A 14,688-nucleotide genomic window follows, 5' to 3' on the forward strand; every position below is an offset into this window, starting at 1 on the left:
GGCCATCGGATTAAAAACAAATTGTACCTTCAAGATTACGCCAGGTTTCAACAGTACAAGGTTGGACCATGTAGTATGAATAGTGACACGGTTGGACCACGCGGTTTGAATAGTGACGCGGTTGGAACAGTGACGCGGATTGAATAGTGACACGGTTTGGTTGTAAATAATCCCGTGTATATGTATGTACCGTACGCACGATTTTTGGTCCACTAACATGCTACCACATCACCGATCAATAGTACATAAGAATTTTAGTCCAATAGAATTGTGACACCTCATCAGTCAATGCCACATTATCGTTCCGTATATGTGAACATTGTCATGAACAGTAACATGGACAATACCGTACATGTAAATAATGCCATTTTTCCTTTTCTGCTCCTCCTAAGGTTTTTCGACTGTCTTAAGTTTAAAAGTGTTGTCCGTTTTACTGTATAATCTCTCGTTCATTGTAAAATGACCATGATGCCCTTAAAATGCAGAAAATACTTAATTATAATACAACACACATAATTAAATCACAAGAGATTTAAATACATAAAAGTAGGGATGTTAGTGAGACTTGAAATGTAAAATGACGATTTTCTCCTTTAGAAAATATACACTTTCTAACACTCAACACACCCCCCAACCAGCTTATTGCTAGTCCCTAGCAAATAAAGCGAAATCAAAATTCAAACCCAAAATGATTTATTTTTTAAACATCACATCCACATCAACCATCCACATGTATCAGTCCAACAGACTTTGTCATAACTATAGTAATCAAGTCACTTTCAAAGAATGACATGTCAAACCCCAAAAGCTCACTGGTAGTAGTGACACTCTCACAAAGAAATTAAACGCAATAAAAATAGTCACTACAATGAATGGTAAATTGAGAGAAAATAATAAAGAAGTGATATCACACACTCTCACCAAGATGAAAGGAATATGCCCACAGTTAAAAAATAACACGATCTTAAGTAAAAAAATTGCTAGTCAACCCAATATATATATATATTTTATCTTTTTATGCATCACTACATCTTTTTAGCCTATATAACTAGCTTCTACTTCATATTATAGATCTCTAAAATCAAGAAGGACTTTTATTAGGACGTAATGTAGGCTAGGGACATGGCTAACAAATGAGGGGAAATAAGGAAAATAAAGTATATGTTTGAGAAAAAGTAGAGATCTCTTGGAAATTACAAAGAAACATTTTTTTTAATAAATAAAAGGCTCAAAAGGGCTAATTATGGATATTTCACTAAAGGGATGGCTAGAAAGGCTCAAACAGGTCAAAGATGACATTTCCATCGTCTTTTAGGGCTCTAAATAATCTTCCATATCTATTAGTTAGATGGGCATTCAGATGTAGCAACACATTTTTTTTCTTTTTTCTTCTTATTTATTTAATATTTTTTAGAGGATTGACTCAAAGGAAATCTAGAGATCATGTCTAAAATAATAAATTGCTCTGTTGTATGAAGAATGGGCAAAAAGGGTTACTCTCCAAGAAAAATGTCAAGCTCAAAAACTAACTTGGTATTTATTATGACATGTGCATTCCTTCAAGCAACTCATATTTGTCTCCGACATCAACATGTAGAGTAGCAAATATGGCGTAACATTACTTAAGACCAAAGATAATCCAAATACTAAAATTTGAAAGTCATCATGTCATCCAATGTTAAAAAAAATCATACAAGTTTTTTTTTTGTTCAAATGACATTCTACCCCCCGACCTATTCTAAACATGAAAAGAAAATATGCATGCAGAAAGGTGAAAAATGATGCAGAAAAGCTAATTAGAAAGCTTATACTTAAAATGATAGAAAAATAAAATATTTGAATTTTTTTTTAGCTAAGAAGATGCGTTTCTAGAGTCACTACACTCCAAATTCAGCCATCTTCGACTCAAAATTTTTGAAAGTGTATATTTATAAAGGAGAAATTAAAAAGAAGAAGTTAGAAAAAAAATGATTGTCAAAACTTAATAAAGAAAAAGAAAATGTCTAGATTTGTTTTTTCAAACCAATAAGATGCGTTTCTAGAGTTACTACACTCCATATTCAGCTATCTTCAACAAAAAAGGTTAGCCACGGTTAGTCTCTACAACAAAAAATCAGTAAAAACTTAACTAAGATTCCACAATTGTCAACTATTCCCTCCCCCCCAACCAGAACAAAACATTGTCCTCAATGTTTTAAAGGAAAGAAGTAGAGTTTAGAAGACATCACCTGAGTGGTGCAACACAGAAGAAAATATTTACAAGCGGAGAGTTAAATCTAATTTGCACTTCTTACTGCGGCTACTGTTACCATCATTATTGGACACTCCAACACAAAGGTCACTACAAGAATATTGGTCTTTAGCTACAAAACTATTTTCGTTGCTGAAAGTACTTTTTAGCGACGAAAAAGAACTTTTGTCTCTAAAGTTATACTAGAAAAAATAATATTTAATTATTACTTTTAGCGACGAAAAAAATTAAGGGGCTAAAAATATGTCAGTGCCAAAACCTTTAACGATGAAAATTTAATATATTGGGACGAATAGTTTTCGTCGCTAAAAATAGTTTTAGCAACAAAATTTTTTTGTCGCCAAAAGTAAATTTTGTCGCTAAAAATAGTTTTAGCTACGAATAAAGTTTGTCGCTAAAACTCTCTCATATGCAAAAAAAAAAAACATGTTTTGGTGACGAAAATAAAAATATTTTAGCGACGAAATATATTCATCGCTAAAACTCTTTGTATGCCAAAAGAGCTTGTTTTGGCGAAGAAAATATATTTCGTCGCTGAAAATAGCTTTAGTGACAAATAAATTCTGTCACTAAAACTCTTTGATATGTCAAAAGATCATGTTTTAGCGACGAAAATATATTTTGTCACAACAAATAGTTTTAGTGACGAATAGAATTTGTCGCTACAACTCCTTGATATCTTAAATGGTCATGTTTCAGGGAGAAAAAAATTTCTTCGCAAAAACTAATTTTTGGACGAAATATATTTTCGTCGCTAAAAATTGTGAAATTTTAAAAAAATTTTGGGGGATGATTTTGCGCCAAAATTTAAGACCTTTAGTGATAAAATAGAATTTCGTCGTTGAATGTGTGCTTTTAGCGATGAAATTTTCTTTTGGCTATGAAATGTAAATGTCAAAATTTAAAAAATTTTGCCGGGTTATTTCCACCAAAATTAAGTTTTAGTGACGAATTTTAAATTTCGTCGCTAAAAACTCCTTTAACCTATTTATATACCATTTACTTCAATTTTTTTCATTCATTAATTCTCTCATTCCCTTACTTTTATTCTTTAATTCTCTCATCTCTAAATGTATAATTCTCATTTTCTAATTTAATATCTACTTCTTTTCTCTTTTATTTTGAACTTGGTGTAATTGTTTTTTACTAATCTTATTTATTCTAACTTATATTATTATTAAATTTGTGTTTATTATGTTAACTAATTATTGTGTGTTTATTTGTAGGGAATATTGAAGACCAATTACATCAAGATGAAGAAACTAAGAAATTTATATTCATTTGTAACAATTTTCTTTCAAAAAAGAGATATTAAATTTTGTAATTATTTTTGTATTGTTCATCAATAATAATAATTGTTTTTAAATTAATTAATTCCGTTTTTATCATTATGTTGTTAATTGTCATTGTAATTTAATATTAAAAATATTAATATTTTAACAATAGTAATAATAAATAAATTAAAGGAAAATGATACCTTTTAGCGACGAAATAGTTTTCATCGCTAAAAGTACTCTTATATACGAAGATCAATATTTGTCGTTAAATGTGTACTTTTAGCGACGCAAAAGCATTCGTTGGTAAAAGTTTTTTTGGCGACGAAACATGATTCGTCGCTAAAAGTACTTTTGGTGACGAAATTTGAAAATTCGACGTCAAAGACCTAACGTGACGCTCTTATGACGACGAAATTTTTTTTGTCGCTATAACCTTTAGCGACGAAATGGTTCGTCGCTAAAGCCCTTTTTTGTTGTAGTGGGTCCTAGGGTCTGGCTCTAGTCTATAAGATTGTAACAGATCAAGTAGCTCATTAAGAGTGTGAGCACAAATAAAAAGTTTTTTCGTTGTAGAAGGAATGAAATAGTTTTTTATTGCATGGTTAAGGAATGCGATAAAGCCATCATAAAAGTTATTAACATTTAACAAACCGATGGGTTTCAGGTGAATATGCAGATGGGCTCAAAATGCTAATGTGATAAGTGCTTCTAGAGCTGCAAGATCTCCTGGTAGGACAATAAAAACATCAGCATGATTTAGCATTCTAGTTATTTTCTCTTGCATACCTAAGACGACTAACTCTTCTCTAGTCCGTGAGTCAGACAAACTATCAAAAGGTTTTAGGGCTCTTGGGATGATGTTTAACACTTGGCTTCCTCTGACAAAAGCAGCTTCTGAGACCAATTTTGATTCCTCCATACACCAACTGTAATTTTTTCTCTACTATGTGTTGAGTGTTAGAAAATGCATATTTATAAAGGAGAAAACCGTCATTTTACATTTTAAATCTTACTAACAACCCTTACTTTTATATATTTAACCTTCTTGTGATTTAATTACATGTGTTTTATTTTAATTAAGTATTTTATGTATTTTAGGGGCATTATAGTCATTTCACAATAAAGGAGAGATCAGACGGCAAAACGGACATCACTTTTGAACTCAGGACGGTCGAAAGGAAAAATGGCACTATTCACATGTACGGTACTATTCACGTGTACGGTACTGTATACGTTACTGTTCACGACACTGTTCACACAGACGGATGATGACGTGGTATTGACCGATGATGTGGCATTGACTGATGAGGTGTCACGATCCTGTTGGACTAAAATTCTTATGTACTGTTGATGGTGACGTGGCAGCATATCAGTGGACGAAAAATCTCGCGTACGGTGCATGCATCACACAGGATTATTTTCAACCAAACCGCGTTACTGTTCATCCGGGTCAAACCGCGTTACTGTTCAAAGTCGGGTCAAACCGTGTTACTGTTCATCCGCGTGGTCAAACCGTGGACTGTTGACTGATGACGTGGCGCAATCCTGAGCGTCCAAACTGTTTTTAATCCGATGGCCATGATTTACTCCATGTATCTATAAAAAGGGGGCATCCCCCCCTAATTTGATATCGCTGAATCCATTTTTGGGATCCATTTTCTGTAATTCCTTCTCCATCTTGTATTTTCTTCGTATTTTAATAAATTCCCATTTTGCCCCTAGTTCAATTATGAGTGGCTAATTTTCTTTCAAGCTTGGGTTGAAGGTGAAGTCTCAACATGTGTCATGGGCTTAATTTGGTAAATTTATTTTCTCTTCCCCTCTAATTTTTGTGGATGTTTTGACTTCTCGTCGACAAATAATACTAATCTTGTCTAGTACCGCCTTGGTTACACCGGCTCTCTAGTATAAGGTTATTATTATTTGGCACGATAAGCCCTTAGCACCATATTGATTAGAGCGTGGTTCATGAGGTGTGGATTCCCCCCTCATGATTTAATTGGCATTAATACGGATCCCTCATGATTTAATTGGCATTAATACGGATTATTTAGCCCATGATGCATGTTGATACGGATCTAGATACCCAAGTACGTCATTTCAATACCAATTTCAGAATTTATTCTCGCCATTTCAATACCAATTTCAGAATTTATCCTCGCCATTTTAATTTAAGTTTTAGCATATTCCAAATCATTTCCACCATAAATCCAACTACCCATTTACAAAATTAATTCTATATATAATTAAAATCCACCTCCTCGTGGGATCGACACTCGTCACCATTAGTCTATACTACAACAGATTCGTGCGCTTGCGAGTACATTAAAATTTGCACAACAAGTTTTTGGCGCCGTTGCCGGGGAGGTAAGTAATTTTAATTCATAGAATTAATTTTTTTTGAATAATTTCTTTTATTTGTTTTCTTGTATTTTTTTTATTAAATTAAAAAAAAAAAGAAAAAAAAAAGTGAATCTACATTTAAAGGTTAGTATTTCTTTTCTTTTTCTCTTCTTTAAAATTCTGTAATTTAATTTTCCATTTATTTTTCTTTGTAATTTTTTTTTTGTTTATCTTATTAATTTAATTTTTAGTTAATTTCTTTCACGTATTTATTTTTGTGTATTTTTATAGAAAGGTTGTAATAGCGCAATAAGGTTAGTATCGTAATTTCTCCCTCTTCTTTATTTTTATTTGTTTTGTTCCCATCTTTATTTTTTGTTTTGTTTGCATCTTTATTTTTATTTTATTTATTTGCATGCATGGTCGTAGGTCATTATTACCTAATCTTGAACCTATAGACCTTGAATTAGAAAAAACACTTCGCACACACAAACACGTTAAAAATAAAATGGATTTACAAGCACCACAGGAGAGGCCATTTAAGGACTATTTTAGTCCCTTAGCTAATTTGAGCACGTCATGCATAAGATACCCAAATGTAGCTGCTAGGAGTTTTGAATTAAAACCTAGTGTGTTAAATTGTCTCCCTACATTTTATGGCCTAGAAAATGAGGATCCATATAATCATTTGAATGATTTTCATGCCATTTGTCAAACATTCAAATATGAGAATTTTTCAGATGATGATGTTAAACTTAGACTATTCCCATTTTCTTTAAAAGATAGAGCTCGTTCATGGTTAAATACTTTACCTGCTAATAGCATTTCATCATGGGAACAAATGGTTACAAAATTTTTAAATAAATATTTCCCAGTGCATAAAACCAACGCTATTCGCAGGGAAATCTCGGAGTTTACCCAGAGAGAAGACGAGCAATTTTTCGAAACATGGGAGCGATTCAATGGGCTACTCTTGAAGTGTCCACATCATGGGTACGAGAAATGGCATCAATGCCAATACTTTTTGGAGGGATTACTACCAAATGTGCAAGAATGACTAATGGCAACAAGTGGAGGAGAGCTAATGTCAAAAAGTGCGTCAGAAATTTGGGAATTCTTCCAGCGACAAGCGGACAATTCCCAACAACGGAGTCGATCACTCAGGAATACTAGAAGGATTAAAGGAGTGAATGAGGTTCACATTGGCGAGTCAACTTCGGGAATCAAAGAAGTCAAGGAGATGGTTGAAGGTCTTGCTCGACAAATAGCATCATTATCGACTGCTAAATCAACAGAACCACATGACCATGACTCATACTCAGATCAAGCCAATGCCATAGGTGTAATGAGAAAACCATCGAATTACAACCCATACTCCAACACATATAATCCTGGATGGAGAGACCACCCCAATTTTTCATGGTCTCAAGGATTCCAACAGAATGGACCAGCAGCTCCAGCTCCACCAATGCAACAAATTCCTCAAAATCCTCAAGCCTCTCAGCCCCCATTTAGACCATTCAATCAGAACCAGAACCACTCTCAACCTAGACCATGGGAGGATGCATTCCAGAATTTTAGGAATGTTACTCACTCCACGATTGAGCAACAGAATCGCACCATTGATGGACTACGAAATGAGTTGAGAGCAGGCTTCAATTCACAAGCTCAATCAGTTTCAAGCCTCGAGAAGATGGTGGGACAACTTGCTTCTTCAGTTCAGACCTTGGCAATGACCGTTGAGAAAGGTAAGTTTCCAAGTCAACCAGTGCCTAACCCTAAAGGAGTGCATGAAGCAAGTACCAGTTCACCACAGCAGCATGGAGAAGTCAAAGCAGTAATGACCTTGCGAAAAGGAAAGGAAGTCGACAACAAAGTGGAGATGCCAGTGACAAAAGAAAATCAAATTGTACCTGTGAATGTTGAGGAATCATCACCGGAGGAGAAAGAAGAAACCAACCCACGAGAATACGTTCCCAAAGCTCCATTTCCTCAGAGGTTAGCGAAAGGAAAAAAGGGAAAATCTACAGGTGAGATTCTCGAAATCTTCAAACAGGTAAGTGTTAACATCCCTTTACTTGATGCTATAAAGCAAGTTCCATCTTATGCCAAGTTTCTTAAAGATTTGTGTACTAAAAAGAGAAACATGCATGTTCAAAAGAAGGCATTTTTAACAGAAAACGTTAGTTCTATACTCCAACATAAAATTCCTTTAAAATGCAAAGACCCAGGCTCCCCCACTATCTCATGTAGTATAGGGAACCACACAATTGAGAATGCTTTGTTGGATTTAGGAGCTAGTGTAAATTTATTGCCTTACTCTGTGTTTGTGAAACTTGGACTGGGAGAATTACACCCAACTCCAGTGGTGTTACAACTTGCAGATCGGTCCACAAAAATACCTCGTGGTATTGTGGAGGACGTGCTTATCCAGGTAGACAAGTTTTATTTTCCTGTTGATTTCATTGTAATTGACACTCAACCAATACAGGATTCAAGGAAGCACATCCCCATTATTCTAGGCCGACCTTTCTTGGCAACTGCAGATGCTCACATTCAATGCAGGACTGGAAATATGCAGTTGTCTTTCGGCAACATGACTATGGAACTGAACATCTTCAACATTGCCAAACAACCTCACAGTGCAGATGATGGAATTGTTGATGTGGATTTAATAGAAACAATAGTTGATAATACTTTTCTTTCAAACCTTAGTGATGATCCTTTACAGACATGCTTAACTCACTTTGGTTTGGATTTTGATATTGACAGATCGGTTGATGAGGTCAACGCCCTGCTTGACTCAGCACCATCTATGGACACTAATAAATGGAAGTCAAGAGTTGAACAACTAGCACCATCAAAGAAGCAACTCATTCCATCATCAGAATCACCACCGAAACTCGAGCTCAAACCATTGCCCAACACTTTGGAATATGCGTTTTTGGGAGAAGAAAGTACTCTGCCGGTAATCATCTCATCATCCCTAAATGACGAACAAAAAGGTAAGTTGTTGGATGTTTTAAAAGAGCACAAAGAAGCATTAGGATGGACCATAGCAGATATTAAAGGTATAAACCCAGTAGATTGCATGCATTACATTCACCTTGATGAAAATGCTAAAACTACTAGGGAGATGCAACGTCGGTTAAATCCTAACATGAAAGAAGTTGTTAGAACTGAGGTCCTTAAGCTATTAGATGCAGGTATCATTTACCCAATTTCTGATAGTTCATGGGTCAGTCCTGTACAAGTTGTCCCCAAAAAGTCAGGAGTCACAGTAGTTACGAATGCCGATAATGAATTGATACCTACTAGAGTGACTACAGGATGGCGTGTATGCATTGATTATAGAAAATTGAATTTTGTCACACGTAAAGACCATTTTCCTTTACCATTTATCGATCAAATGCTTGATAGATTAGCAGGCCATGAATTTTATTGCTTTCTAGATGGCTACTCAGGATACAATCAGATTCCCATAGCACCAACAGATCAAGAGAAAACTACTTTCACTTGCCCTTTTGGCACATTTGCATATAGAAGAATGCCATTTGGATTATGTAATGCACCTGCTACATTTCAACGATGCATGCTAAGCATTTTTTCTGATATGGTTGAACGATTTCTTGAAGTCTTTATGGATGATTTTTCTGTCTTTGGTGACTCATTTGATCAATGTTTACATCATCTAACACTAGTTCTGCAGAGATGTATCGAGAAGAACTTGGTCTTAAATTGGGAGAAATGCCATTTTATGGTAAAACAAGGTATTGTCCTCGGTCACATCATTTCGAGCAAAGGTATTGAGGTTGACAAAGCCAAGGTGGATCTCATTTCTAATCTTCCTCCACCCAAAACAGTCAGAGAAGTAAGATCTTTCCTTGGGCATGCTGGTTTCTATAGACGTTTCATTAAAGATTTTAGCAAAGTTTCTAGACCCTTATGCAATTTACTTGCTAAGGATGTACCTTTTATCTTTAATGATTCATGTCTTATGGCGTTTGAAAAATTAAAACAGTTGTTGACATCATCACCCATCATTCAGGCCCCAAACTGGAACTTACCATTTGAGCTAATGTGTGATGCATCTGATTATGCAGTAGGAGCAGTATTAGGACAAAGAGTTGATCGAATTCCCCATGTTATTTACTATGCTAGTATGACATTGAATGATGCACAGTTGAACTATTCAACTACTGAAAAAGAAATGCTAGCAGTAGTATTTGCATTAGAGAAATTTCGATCTTATCTCATTGGTTGTAAAATAATCGTGTTCACAGATCATGCTGCTCTTAAATATCTTCTCACAAAGAAAGATGCAAAAGCTAGACTAATTCGTTGGGTGTTACTTTTGCAGGAATTTGACTTGGAATTCAAAGATAAGAAAGGGTCAGAAAATGTTGTGGCGGACCACCTCTCTCATCTCCATTTTGACACAATTATAGAACAATTACCATTAAATGAGTCATTTCCAGATGAACAATTAATGAGTGTGGAAGTATTACCTTGGTATGCTGATATAGTTAATTATCTTGTTACAGGTAAACTTCCAGAGCATTGGACCAAGCAAGACAAGGCTAAATTCTTTGCAGAGATAAAGAATTTCTTTTGGGATGACCCGTATTTGTTCAAGTATTGTGCGGATCAAATTGTTAGACGATGTGTCCCAGAAAGTGAAATTCAGAATATCCTTTCATTCTGCCATGAACAAGCTTGTGGAGGCCATTTCAGTGCTAAGAAGACAGCGACTAAAGTTTTACAATGTGGTTTCTATTGGCCATCTATATTTCGAGACGCTTACACTTTCTGTTCTTCATGTGATAGGTGTCAACGAATGGGAAGCATTACACGAAGGAACATGATGCCACTAAATCCAATTTTAGTGGTTGAGATTTTTGACGTATGGGGTATCGACTTCATGGGACCCTTTCCCCCGTCTTTTGGTCATCAATACATATTGGTTGCTGTTGACTATGTATCGAAATGGGTAGAAGCAATTCCATGTAGGACCAATGATCACAAGGTGGTGATAGCATTTTTGAAAAGCAACATTGTTTCACGCTTTGGATTCCCACGAGCGATAATCAGTGATGGTGGTGCCCACTTTTGTAACAAAGCATTCAAAGCTCTTTTGACAAAGTATTCAATCACACACAAAGTGGCGACCCCGTATCATCCGCAAACCAGTGGCCAAGTTGAGATCTCCAATCGAGAAATAAAGCACATATTAGAAAAAACGGTGAGGCCGGACAGAAAAGATTGGTCATTAAGACTTGATGATGCCTTATGGGCATATAGAACGGCTTTCAAGACCCCGATTGGGATGTCACCCTACAGGCTAGTGTATGGAAAAGCTTGCCACCTACCTGTGGAACTCGAGCATCGTGCATATTGGGCCATCAAGAAATTCAATTTTGACATGCAGCAAGCCAGCTCAGAAAGAAGATTACAGCTGGCAGAACTTGAAGAAATTCGCAATGACGCGTACGAAAATGCCAAGATTTACAAGCAACGAATGAAAGTCTTCCATGATAAGCAAATTATGAGAAAATCGTTCACTCCAGGTCAGAAAGTGCTTTTATTCAATTCTCGCTTGCACCTATTCCCAGGTAAGTTACGCTCTCGTTGGTCTGGCCCATTTATTGTTCATACTGTTTTTCCACATGGGGCAATTGAAATTAAAGACCCAAAGAATGGTGTCACGTTTAAAGTTAATGGTCAAAGATTAAAGCCATATCTAGAGTACCAACCACATGAAGAAGACACCGAAATAAATTTGAGTGACCCACCAAATTTGAATTGATTTTTTTTCTTTTCGTTGATTTGATTTTTCTTTCTTTTTTTTTATTATTATTCTTTTGCTAATTGAAATTGTTTTTGCATAAGTGTGTTTATTTTACCATTAAGTTTTCTCTTATCATTTTTAATCATGAGTCTCATACTTAGACCGTTCCTCCTGAACATTCTTAAACCACTTCAACGTGTCAAAACTCATCTCAAAAGACAGATTCAATTTTGTAAAACACATCGCATTTGGTCTCTACAACCACCAGAGTTAGTAGCCTATGTTGAGGGTTTAGAACACCAACTCAGAGACATTGAGAGAAGTGTTTACGACATCCAGTTGGAGCTTGAGGTAAATTCAATAAGAGGACGATTTTAATTTTCTTTGTGTGTTTTAATTTGTTTTTCTATTTGTGTGCTTTAGTTTGTTACCCCGGTGAAGTGGCGGATAACGGTACTCCGTGACAATCAAGTCGGTTACTTCAGTTTCCCATAATAACTGATATTCTGAGGCGAAGGTATGGACAGAAACGAGATTCTAGCGAAGCTTCACAAGCGATTCCCTTCACTTCCTCAGAATGCCCTCCTTACGATCTATAAAGCTCGGTCCGAACGCATGCGATTACTCATGAGGAATAACATACCTGCTGACATCCGTTGGTTAATCGAGGCTAAAGTACGATCGGCAGGTGAGTTAACTCCAAAATTTATTGCATACATGCCTGGTTGTGGTAAAGGAAATTATGCAAGAAAACGACGAGCTCGAAGAATTTCTGTTGCTTGTCATAAGTGTGCCAGAATGAGTTGCAATAAAAACCCATGTTCTTTAGGAATGGTGTCTGATAACAGGGAAGATAAGATTCAATTCATTAGGGATGGCTTGAATAAGGAGTCATTGGATGATATCCTTTTGTCTCTTGAAACGCATCCCAGTGGATATGTGCAAGGAGCGATTCTCCAGTTATGGCCATTATTCCAGAAAGAGCATGCACGATATAGTCTCGGGAATCTGACTATAAACGACCCTGTTTGCCAGTTTATAAGAAAACTGGATAGGAAGCCTATCCTCGACCCATAGAGGGGGTTCAAGCCGTTTCTGGACGTAAAACCAGAGGAAGATGTGAGCCACAGTCGCAACTACCTGTAAATATCCTTTTACTTTATTGTTATTTTATTTCACTATTGTCTTATTGTTTGCATTATTGTCTTTAATAATTTTATTACTGTTTGCTTTTTCCTTTTTACTGTTTTCTTTTTGACTTGCGAGCACGTGCTTTACGCGTTATTTGACACTGACATATTACCTCATACACAACCATGACCCACTATCACCGAGATTCTTAAATGTGATTTTCTTTTTGTCAAGCACTCACAAATTGTTTTCGAGAAGTATCACAATGGCAGCTACCCCCAATAGACAATTCAAGAACATTTGTGTGCTTTCTGGATTTACCTATGGCAAACATAAAGAGTTCGTTGAGGCAGCCATAGATCTTGGTCGAAGCATAGCAGCGAGAAAATTACACTTGGTGTATGGAGGAGGTAATCGAGGGTTATCAAAAATGGTCTCAGAAGCAGCTTTTATCAGAGGAAGTCAAGTGTTAGGCATCATCCCAAGAGTCCTAAAACCATTGGGCAGTTCGTCTGACTCATCAACTGGAGAAGAGTTAGTCGTCTCAGGTATGCAAGAAAGAATAACTGAAATGCTTAATCATGCTGATGCTTTTGTTTTCCTTCCAGGAGATCTTGCAACACTAGAGGCACTTATGACACTAGCATCTTGGGCCCATCTACACATTCACCAGAAACCCATCGGTTTGTTAAATGTCAATAACTTTTATGATGGCTTTATCGCATTTCTTAACCATGCAATAAAAAACTACTTCATTCCTTCTAATGTGAAAAAACTTTTTATTTGTGCTCACACTGCTAATGAGCTACTTGATATGTTACAAGCTTATAAACCGGAGCCAGACCCCTGGACCTTTGTGTTGGAGCGACCAAATAATGATGGTAACAGTAGCCGCAGTAAGAAGTACAAATTAGATTTAACTCTCCGCCTGTAAATATTTTCTTCTGTGTTGCACCACCCAGGTGATGTCTTCTAAACTCTACTTCTTTCCTTTAAAACATTGAGGACAATGTTTCGTTCTGGTTGGGGGGAGGGAATAGTCGACAATTGTGGAATCTTGGTTAAGTTTTTACTATTTTTTTTGTTGTAGAAACTAACTGTTGCTAACTTTTTGTGTTGAAGATGGCTGAATATGGAGTGTAGTGACTCTAGAAACGCATCTTCATCGTTTATAAAAAAAAAAAAAAAAAAATTCAGACATTTTCTTTTTCTTTATTATGTGTTTATGTTTATTTTTCTTCTTTAATTTCTCCTCTATAAATATACATTTTCCAACTTTTGAGTCGAAGATGGCTGAATATGGAGTGTAGTTCCTCTAGAAACGCATTTTTTTAAAAAAAAAAAAATCATTTTCGTTTCCTATCATTTTACGTGTAACTTTCCTAATTAGTTTTTATGCATCATTTTCACATTTCTGCATGCATATTTTCCTTTCATGTTTAGAATAGGTTGGGGGGTAGAATGATGTTTAAAAAAAAAAATGTGTGTTTTAACATTGGATGACATGATTAATTTCAAATTTTATTATTTGTATTATCTTTGGTCTTAAGTGATGTTACGCTATGTTTGCTACTTTACATGTTGATGTCGGAGACAAATATGAGTTGCTTGAAGGAATGAACATGTCATAATAAGTACCAAGTGAGTTTTTGAGCCTATTATTTTTCTTGGAGAATAACCCTTTTGCCCACTCTTTATACAGCTTAGCAGTTTATTATTTTATACACGATCTCTAGATTTCTTTTGAGTTAACCCTTAATAAAAAGAAAAAAAAAAAAAAGAGAAAAAAAAAAGTGTGTTGCTACATTTGGAGGCCCATCTAACTAGTAGATATGGAAGGTTATTTAGAGCCCTAAAAGACGATGGAAAGGCCATCTTTGATCCGTTTGAGCCTTTCT

At 35.6% G+C, this 14,688-nt stretch overlaps 1 non-coding gene and 1 pseudogene across 1 annotated transcript; one reads left to right on the plus strand and one right to left on the minus strand.

Moving 5' to 3' along the window:
* LOC112097308 overlaps positions 1 to 14,688 on the plus strand; it is a 200,098-nt pseudogene that overhangs the window by 63,311 nt on the left and 122,099 nt on the right.
* Positions 6,764 to 6,867, minus strand: LOC112097490. Its single transcript, XR_002905022.1, has one exon. It is a non-coding gene; the product is annotated as a small nucleolar RNA R71 (small nucleolar RNA).

Source organism: Citrus clementina, unplaced genomic scaffold (assembly GCF_000493195.1).
Source record: "Citrus clementina cultivar Clemenules unplaced genomic scaffold, Citrus_clementina_v1.0 scaffold_6, whole genome shotgun sequence".
NCBI lineage: Eukaryota > Viridiplantae > Streptophyta > Magnoliopsida > Sapindales > Rutaceae > Citrus > Citrus x clementina.